Source organism: Dermacentor variabilis, chromosome 4 (genome assembly GCF_050947875.1).
Source record: "Dermacentor variabilis isolate Ectoservices chromosome 4, ASM5094787v1, whole genome shotgun sequence".
NCBI classification, from domain to species: Eukaryota; Metazoa; Arthropoda; class Arachnida; order Ixodida; family Ixodidae; genus Dermacentor; species Dermacentor variabilis.
Genome location: NC_134571.1, coordinates 27,301,647 through 27,310,671, shown reverse-complemented (window position 1 = coordinate 27,310,671; position 9,025 = coordinate 27,301,647).

The following is a 9,025-nucleotide window of genomic DNA, read 5'->3' as shown; positions in this document are numbered from 1 at the left end:
CGGCAAGTAGCATATGTGGACGCCTCTGCGTGGCGCCGTTTGCGCACGTGCACGAATTCACCGCACTTTTAATGCGATAGCATAATGGGTGAACTTCATCTTCTTTGAAGGTGTCCGACAGAAAATATAGGTCAATCCGAAAGGAAGTCTAACACTGTCTCTAAAAGCACTAACTCTCAAAAAGAAAATTCAGGGAAACTGGCTAAGTACTGACTCGCTGTAAGGAAGGATCCTCAGAAATTCCGGTCATACGCTTTGTGTCCTTAATTAAGAAATGTTGCTTATGCCTGCTCCCCGCAGATAAAAAGAGGGAGGGCCTACTTCTATTCCGTGCAGCCTCCTTCGTCCCAAAGCCTATGATGCGGTAGCGCTTGTGTGTATCCTGACTTCCATGCGCATTGTCTCATATTTCTGTGCTAAGAATTCAAAAAAATATGCCGTACCAACAAGCCCAAAACCAAATTCTGGCACGTCATGCACGCTCTAGACGTTTCCAAACGTGACTTCGGCTGAAGGGAAGCGATACGTGCGATCGTGGTCTAATGGGTCACACTGCCGTGCTAGAAGACAGGGATTTTATCCCACCATCGGGGATGCATTCAGGTACAGCAAGAAAGGCGGACTTCACCCACTTTTGAGACGTATAAAAGAAAACTTGAGGTGTGTTGAGGGTACGCGAGCGGGCGTCGCAGCATGCACAAAATCGCAAGTTTGTGAGAGATACAAACTATGGAAATGAAGGGGAACCTAGGGACACGATTTCTGTTAGTTAAAATCATATGAAGCCAACAGACAATGAACACAAAGGAAATTGCATAAGATAAATCAGCTATTTTGTTAAATTGCTGCGGCCGGAATGGAACCCGCGACCTGAAGCCTACAGGAGCACAACGCCATCGCCACTGGGTTGCCACGACAGGTATTTAGTACCTCTTTTGTCTTTATTGTTTCTCCTACCTGGATGATGTGCTCTGAAAGCTAGGCTGGTCCTGTTAGGTAATAGAGTGCTGTCGGAGGAAAAGGTTCTGGAATCATGTCCTATCCATTCTTACATGCTAAAGGCCACAAAAGCCCTTCTGCACTTCTTTAAGGCTGTCCGTACGAACGCTTGTGAAAGCAGACATTCCTCTGCGAATGTGTTCACAGTGACTGACGCATTATTTTTTCTCTTATCTTCTCATGTATTCTTACCCTTTCCCGTTCCCCAAGTGCAGATTTGCCAAACGGGCACGTCCTTGGTTAACCTCCGTACTTTTCTCTCTTCGTTTCATTTTCACTTACGTATAATTTTCAGATAGCTGGTTCTATTTGTGGCCGAACTTCCAATATTTTGCATTTATTGAAGAAGCTAGAAGATAATGAGAAGGAAATACGGCCGGCAAACAACATTTGGTAGTTAAGCAAAACAAATTCTAATTGGAATACCAAAGTTGTTTTAGTTTATATGATGTAGAGTGCTCTTTGGGTTTTGTGGGTTTAAATAATTTCTCTTTAGGGTAAAAATGATTAAGTGCTTCTCACTAAGCTCGTAATATAAGGTCTTCAGCACAGCAGTAATGTTTTTTTTTAATCACCTGAACTATCCGTTAGAAAAACCGGACACTTATTCCGGTCAACTTTCGCTTTCTCTCATCTTCTATTTCTCTCAGTCACTGCCTGTGTCTAGTTTCTTTGCTTCCGCTTTTATTGTGCGGCATTCGAAAATACTTCGGCCATTGTGCTGCCCTTATGTTGTTGTAACTGTCGTACGAAGTAAGTTACAGAAGGCAAATAAGCTCCACGTGGCCGCCACTTCAATACAGTTGATTCGAATAACAGAATTCAAAGGCACTGCCCTCAGTGGCGTAACTTAGACCACTAAGCGCATGCTTCCGGAATCATGCAAATTGGTCCTGCTATAGGAAAGCCAATCTTGGAAATTTGTCCCACCTACAATAAAGTGACAGCACGCAATGCGTTTCGCATTGAGCTCAATAATGAGAGAAACTGGTGTTCCTACTTTTCGAGCCGGACATTGGTTATACGTATGTGGGTTTTTCTTGACGACTTGCTCAGCATGACATGCTCAATGCAAGAGTGTTATATCTTTATCGGTGCGCAAGATAGACGAAATATCTTTATTCATAACTTCGTATCAGGTTCTTCGTGACACGTGAAGTGAAGAAAACCTGGAATTTGAATTAAAAGAAAGTACGCGCACATGCAGCCTTGGTTTCATTAAGAACATTTCGTTGCGCATCTTCACTGAAGTTCAAGTTTGAACTTATTGTAGACATAAAAGAAACATAGGAATATGCATGGTTTCCGGAATGCGACATAACTGCTAAAACATTCGGTTACTTTTCTGCAGAGACGTATCGTAATCAATGTTAGTGAAGTGACGTCATTTCGCATGTGTACGGTTCGTTTAGTTTAATGCAGCACAGACTCTTGACTCAGGCTAACTCAGGGGACCAAATGCAATGCATGCTCACTGATCTGGAGAGGCAAAGCAGAAGAGTGGGTCTAAAAATTAATCTGCAGAAAACTAAAGTAATGTTTAACAGTCTCGGGAGAGAACAGCAATTTACAATAGGTAGCGAGGCACTGGAAGTGGTAAGGGAATACATCTACTTAGGGCAGGTAGTGACCACGGATCCGGATCATGAGACGGAAATAATCAGAAGAATAAGAACGGGCTGGGGTGCGTTTGGCAGGCATTCTCAGATCCTGAATAGCAGGTTGCGATTATCCCTCAAGAGAAAAGTGCATAATAGCTGTGTCTTACCAGTACTCACCTACGGGGCAGAAACCTGGAGACTTACGAAAAGGATTCTACTTAAATTGAGGACGACACAACGAGCTATGGAAAGGAGAATGATGGATGTAACGTTAAGGGATAAGAAAAGAGCAGATTGGGTGAGGGAACAAATGCGAGTTGACCACGTCTTAGTTGAAATCAAGAAAAAGAAATGGGGGGGGCATGGGCAGGACATGTAATGAGGAGGGAAGCTAACCGATGGTCATTAAGGGTTACGGACTGGATTCCAAGGGAAGGCAAGCGTAGCAGGGGGCGGCCGAAAGTTAGGTGGGCGGATGAGATTAAGTTTCCAGGGACAGCATGGCCACAATCAGTACATGATCGGGGTAGTTCGGGGTAGTTGCAGAAGTATGGGAGAGGCCTTTGCCCTGCAGTGGGCGTAACCAGGCTGATGATGATGACACTCTTGAAGACGGCGCCGATGATACTGACAGCGCAATGTACGTGCTTCGTGGCAGATTCATGCGGAGCAATTCATGTTTCATCACAACTGATAGCTTACCTTTCCCTGCTCATTACCTGGTGAAATTTCGTATATTTTCCTATTGTTCCTGCGAATGATTTTTACATGGGAGTATGTGTGACTTCTTATCGACGCAAGGCTGCTGATTATGTAAGCCATGCATGCCGCATTTGGGCTTCTTAAAGCATTTTCTCCACACATTTGCAGTTGAAATATGGAATAACACACATGGTGAACTGCGGTGAATGTAATACTAATTTGTGAAGGGACCGCCTGACTATTTCCTTTACTAACGATTTATCATTTTTATATGTATATTCTGCATAACGTCCTACAATGCTCCAGTATCGTGCAATAGTAGTATATGTAAAGAAATGTAAAACTGGGTCACCGTATTTAATTACTTCATTTATGACGACACCTCTTTTAACGAACCGTTCTAACGTGTATGATCTTTATCGGAAATTAGGGCACAGGAACTCATGAAGTATGAAGAAAGGAAGACCCTTTTGAATGTGTCTTCTTCGTTCCATTAGCTAAGCGTTTATATTGTTATAGTAAGGCACGACGATAAATTTCCACTTACCCTTTTCGTCGGTGCGGCCACTTCTCTTCACGCTGAGGTGTTAAATTCGATGGCTGAATAGTGAACAATATTGCTAAATACTTGCATTGTGCTTGCTCAAGTGCTTATTTCTTGGGTGTCCCCCTTACTGACTTCTAATGTTCTAAGTTTTTTTTCTTTCTTTACTGTAAAAAATCGAAAGCAGACTGCCTCATGGCCAGTCATCCTGAAATCCCAACTACAGTACTCAGGCAAAAAAATTGTAGAAAAATATCTCAACAGGCACTAGATACACAATCATAAGACACAAGCAATCAAATGTTACCCTTATGTACGGTTGTTAGGACCAACAACATAGTCCAGTATCTAGGATAGCCATCCATCGCACATAGTTTCTTTACGTTATGTAAAACCTCGAATAGACGTGGCAAAAGGAAAACAATATTCTTGAGCCACATTTAGAGTAAAAAAATTTTATGTATTAGGTCATGCATGTCAAGTGAAACGCTACGTCTGGAAGAAACCAAGATGTCATACAGTGCGAAACATCGTGACAATTCTTGATCTGAAAATGGACAATAAGAGCTTACTATTCGCTTCGAATATTGATAAACACGTAAAAAAATTGTGTGCTACAAGACAGAAAAAGTTTCTTTGCCTTTTCTATGTGCGCTCTTTCCAGACTTTCTGATTAAGGGTCTGCGATTTCTCCGCGCTGTACTGGAGTTTCGAGAAGCGGATAATAATTCAGAAAAGGCGCGGATTGCAAGCGCCACATAAGATGTCACTGGCAGTGTTTTCAACAAGCTGTTGCCACAACGAACTCTCTCACAATGCCGCCAAGAAAAACCATAGGCATGGAAGAACGTTACACAGCTTTTCCCGCAGTCATTTTGCAATCTGTCACTCTGCTTTTTTTCTTGTTACACAGAAACCAAGCAGCAATCTAGAGGCCGGACCCGCCGTGGTTGCTGAGTGGCTATGGTGTTGGGCTGCTGAGCCCGAGGTTGCGGGATCGAATCCCGGCCACGGCGGCCGCATTTTGATGGGGCGACATGCGAAAACACCCGTGTACTTAGATTTAGGTGTACGTTAAAGAACCCCAGCTGGTCGAAATTTCCGGAGACCTCCACTACGGCGTGCCTCATAATCAGAAAGTAGTTTTGGCACGTAAAACCCCATAAGTTACTTACTAGAGGCCGGAGGAGTACTAAGCTCCCCCCTCCCCCCATCTTACTGCTTACTATAGGCCGTACTCACAGTAGAAATTATTCAGAACAAGAAAAAAGCAGGCGCAGTATTTACGCACGAAATTCTGTGACTCACTGACAACCAATGCATGGCGCTCCTTTAAATTCCAAAAGCCGCGTTTCTCTAAAGTACAAATCTAAGAGCAATGTTCTAAGTAAACCCTGTGTCCATGTTTATTCATATAGAAATAAGAGAGATAGAAAACTTTCTGGTACGCTTCTGATGCTGCATGGCTCCGGTGAGCACGTGCTAACCATGACTTTCGAGTTCTTGCGGCCTTCCACGCCTCTCCGGCCATAATGTTTGAGGATAAAACTAAAGTTTATTTTCACAATACATTTGTCAGCCCTTGAATATACGTCCCGTTCCCCTTTACTAAATATTCAGTCGCAACATCCCTGCTTAAGAAAGAAAACGGCCAAGAACGCAATTATAGGAAACGGCGTTATGAATATGGATAACATTTAGTCGACGCAGTACGCTTGTGAACACCTAGTTTTGTTGTTTTACTAAAATTAGCACATCGAGCTATTCAAGAAGTGACGCCGACAATAATTGAACGTCCAAGGTACAAGTTGTTATAGAAGGGAAAACTGAGATTTATGTGGCTGGCCCCTCACATAAAGCCCTTCCGCAAAAGTAATTTAGTCAACCAACTTTTGTCACCTGACATGATCAGAAACAGGTTCTGAGGAACCCGCACGCTACTCTGAGCACATTCGACACCATCTGCCCCCCCCCCCCCCCTTAAAAGAAATAAATGAAAACAGAAAGGCAAGTTCTTTTCTTTCAGGCCAACGTCTAATAAGAACAAAAAAGACATCAATTCTGGATACTCGCCATGGTGGCTTAGCGGTGTTGCGCTGCTAGGAACGAATGCCGGCAGCGGTGGCCACATATCGACGGGGGCGAAATCCGAAAACATTTTTGCTCCTAGCCCTGGCGGCTCGTAAAAACGTAAAAGCTTTCTTGGTGGTCAAAATTATTCCGGAGTCTCCCAGTACGGCGTGCCTCACTATCAAATCGTGGTTTCCGCAAGTAAAACCTAATAATTCATTCATTTATCGACTTGGCCTGCATTTATTCTCGATTGACATTTGTCAATATTTTTTCTTTAAGAACGGCGTCGGGCTCGTAAATGTACGGCTAACTTTTTCCAGCAGTTATTATTCCAGCTTGAATATTTTTTAGCATGTGCTCTAACCGCCAAAGTTTATACATGTTCTTTTTTCCGAATTGAAGATCAATAGAAAAGGGCTTTGATCCCGAAAAGGATCAATAGAAAGGCCATCGTGGCTCTGTTCCCGACTAACATCTTACGGCATTTGGGGATTTCACTGATTTATTTATTCATTTATTCGGATGCAATTAAACATTTTGGCAAATATTTGCTCGCCTGCTAACTCCCAATCAATAAATAAAAAAAAATGCCAATTTATCTGCTGCCAGACGGGAGCGCTGAAGTGCGACGACTTCAAGCACATCGACGATGGCAGCACTGCTAAAAATGAACACCGATCATGATAAACGCCCAACCTTATGCTAGCAAAACAACCTAAATTCTGTGTCTGACTGGTCTATGGAAATAGCCATTAGCAATCGGTCTTGGTGCTAATTACCAATAAGATTTAGTCCATTCATATTTAGGTATAGGCTAAACAAAAGCCACTTCATTTAAGTCGCCAAATATAGATACTTGGGAGTCACATTCACTAGTGGGTTGTCATGGGCTAGTCATCTGCGTTCAGAAAATTCGGATTTCTTAGACACAAATAAAAGAATGAACCCTCCCAGATCAAAGTTCTTGCCTTCAATACATTTATTTGACCACGTCTAGAAGGCGCATGCGCGGCCTCAGACCGTATATAAAGAAGGATATTTGTAAGCTGGGAATGCATGGTCCAAAAGAAAGGTGTAAGATTTATCTATAGCGCACCTATCACAATCTTCAATCGCCATCATCCCGGATTGTTCGTAATAATATTTCAGTTTTAGAATGGCGCAGAGATATCCCCAGGTTGTAAGCTTTTATTTTTTTTGCTTCAGACGCCGGCAGTTTAACTTAAATAATTAAAGATAAATTTTCCTACTCTGCCACGGTAGGCCCCATGTTACCATAATCACGACCTGTAATCACACTTCGCACGTACTAATCTTTTCAAACAATTTTTTTTTCCGTGACCCATCACCAATTGATTTGAACCCCCTTCAGATGCCTTTATGCGACGGGGAATCCATTCTTAAAACACCTACAGGTATGTGGTTTGGTGTGTAAACATCCCAGTAGATAAAGCCACACCCTTATACATGCGCGTTGTGCTTGCTTTTTTGTGGGCGTAAGGCTGCTTTCGCAGAGTTGTGAAAATTTTCCTTCGAACTTCTTTAATCGCCTTTGTTGTTCTAGGCTTCTAGTTGTTATTCTGAAAGTTTCACATGTTTGCCTACTATGTTCAACGAAATCGTATCGAAGAGCAAGAATACTGGAAAGGAAACATTAGCAGCGACAAACAGAGCAGGAAGGAAGACTGCGCCACACTCACAACTGTTTATTACGCACAAAACTCGCTACATACATATCGCAAACACACTCCTAACCTCAAGGGGCGGCAAACAGCACACGACAGGCTGCAGTTTTTGTGACAAACCTGGCAATATACAGCAACCTAGCAATTTTTGCGCTACAAAATCATGTCGTTCAGCAAGGACCAACTCGGCCAAGCAAAAAGTTATTGTTCACCATGTTCACTATTCCCCTATCCTTTCTCGGTCTTCGGACTGCCGTATGTACTAAAGAAGTTATCGCTGCGTCCGATACACCTGACGAAGGATTTCTGGAGCAGCACTATTGGAACATAATCGGAAGAAGTGACACGAATGATGTGCAAATTTCTCATGGTTCTCCGGTCGCGCCCATCAACCTATAACTGCTGCCTTCTTTGCAATGTAACGCTAGCCTGTACTTCAATCATAGTCTGCCAGTACAACGTACCATTTTCCGGAAAGGCTGCCGAAATACCATACTTTCTTCTGCCAGTTCTTTTTGAAACATAGCACACTTCACTGCCTTTCTTATGGACCTTAAATTAACGGGCAGCCCTTCTCTTTCGCAATTTATTCGTCCCAAAAGTAAGCTTATGCGAAAGTGAACTTAACCACCAATGTTTACTCTGAACCAGTGAGAACGAAAACGAGAACTCTTTCTACTCTAAGCCAGCGTTCTCCCTGTTCAAACTCGTATAGGCAAACATGGAGGAAATATGAAGGTGTCTCGTTCGAATAATCTCAAAATCTTCGATATTGAAGCGCAGTAAAAACAAGACCCGCTTGCTTTTGTAGCGTGATGCGCACAGACACGGAAGCAAGCTTAAATGATTATAGTGTTCCATTCCCGGAAGTGTTCCAGGTATTTTATATTAATACGGTTCCCATAACAACCCCATGTTATCAGATAGCGGTGTATTGGACTGCATTTCAATATTTCCGAAGGTAAGAGTAAGCTTCGGGTTTAGTTTTACAACTCTTGTTTCTTTTGTTTCTGGCGTGAAGGATTTGAACAATTTTTGTGTCGTCGATCTTTCTTCTCAAACAATGCGGCGGGTGTTGTCTGCAAGAGCAATTGTAAGGGCTGAGCTTTCCGAGATTTTCGGGGCCCTGGTTACCGAGAAAAGACGAAACTGCTTCGGTGTTGCGTGGCTCATTTTCGCTGTGCGACAAGCACTCGTGGCACAGTACGTAAGAACGTGAGGTACGTATGTATGGTCAAGCTAAGTAATGTAACGCCATGTAGCATTCAGCCTATCTGATGCGGCGTTAAGCTAGATGAGCGGGCTGTTGAGTTGATCCTTTCAGAGCTGATGCGTAACTGAAATAATTGCAGGTGGTTTCATTGTAGGTACGTAATACGAAGTGCGACCATATACAGAACACCAGATCTCTATCATCCCTC